Source organism: Lampetra fluviatilis, chromosome 7, assembly GCF_964198595.1.
Source record: "Lampetra fluviatilis chromosome 7, kcLamFluv1.1, whole genome shotgun sequence".
Classification (NCBI taxonomy): Eukaryota; Metazoa; Chordata; class Hyperoartia; order Petromyzontiformes; family Petromyzontidae; genus Lampetra; species Lampetra fluviatilis.
This window is the reverse complement of record NC_136281.1, coordinates 8,622,228-8,623,916: the sequence shown is the minus strand read 5'-3', so window position 1 is coordinate 8,623,916 and position 1,689 is coordinate 8,622,228.

Sequence of the window (1,689 nt, the reverse complement as noted above, 5' to 3'; positions counted from 1 at the left end):
GATTAAACTTAAAAGCAGTAATTACATTGCATGAACTTTTAACCTAGGTTCACAGCAAAGGCTTTTCTTCTCAAATTCTGAATGAAGACCTCTCAATGTTTTTTTATACATGGGAGTGGTTACGGTGGGTGACTGCGGGTACGAGAAGTCTATGACTTCTGTACTTTAAACTACCGTTTAATGCATTTTAATGGAGTGGTTTAGTGGTGCGTTTGTTTAGCGGCGAAGAAGCCGGCCACCTGAGCTCGGTTCACAACTGTGGCAAACATCAGCAGAGTTATTTCTGAACAAGTCCCAGGACTCCCACTATACCAACCTTATTAACTGACCAACGTGGCCAAATATGGTCAAACAAAACCCAGGTAGAACTTCATCCAGTTGTAGATTGATAAAAGACCGGAAGTTATATTGAGTAATCGCATTTTAAAACTTGAGAAAACAGTGTTTATTCTGTTTTACCATTACATCACTTCAATGAGTAGGAACTCGGATTAAAGCCACAAATTAATTTGTAAACACGAGTTTTTTTTAATAATTGCAGTAGGTAAGTGGGTTTCCTATGCATGAGCATTTTATTTGGGTCCTTGTATAGTTTCAGTCATGTGGATTTAGGGATTCGGTAATACCACTTAGGAATTCCATTGAGGAGTAATTCATTGCTCTAAATTTATATGGTTAAAGAAGTTAGGTGAGCTCAAAATGCTGACAAGTGGAAGTCAATCAGAAACGTGGAGATTCGTGAAAAAAATTGAATGAAAACTGACATGTGGCCAACATTTATGCATGGAGAGATGCGTGCTTGGAATTACATTGAGATACAGAAAGAGGAACGCATGGATTCGAGACCGTGTACAGGATGTTGGCATAAAACGAACTGTTAAAAAAGTGGACATTCAATCGAAGGGGTGAAGGATAATGGGGTGGCAACTGAGTAATAGAATGCGTCCAAGGGTAACCTCCATCGAGGGGATGTAGTGAATTCAGCTTGTAAGAAGGTTCTCTTTGGATTGTTGCATTGCAGGATTGTGACATGGCGACGGCTCTGAGTGTTTAGTCGAGGGTTTATTTGATGCCTTACACTGATGCTCCCGTTGAGCCAGCTTCCTGCCTATTTTACATGGGAGATCCACGGTGTCGTGAGCACAGCAGCAACAAGAAGACATAGATAAAACATTCATATATCAAGAACGAGTACAGGGTCCTTTAGGAATATTGCACAAAGTAACCGACGCTGTATGTAACGATCGTAAATGAAACACACGAAAATAAAAAAAAGTGAAAATATAATATGGGAACCTTCATTCAGCAGTGAATCATGGCTGCTGCTGACGATGATGATCATTAATTGTAATCTAGATTTGAACCTTTCATTAATTGTAGTTTTCCAGAGTGGAGAGTTTGATAATAATTTCAACTACTAATACACATTTAATACACTCTTTGGTTCCTTCGGTAAAGCCACGTAGAAAGAAATAAAATAATAATAGAATACGAAGTTTCGATTGCAACACAAGCAGCCATCATCAGGTACAATTGAATGAGAAAACAAACATAGTAAGCTTGGAAATATAATGCAATACAACACAGAGAGTCGGCCAAAAAAACAGTCAACACCCCACCTGGTTGATCACGTTCTTCCAAAGATTGCTACATTTGAGAGAGAAACAAAACATAGACACGGGGACACCG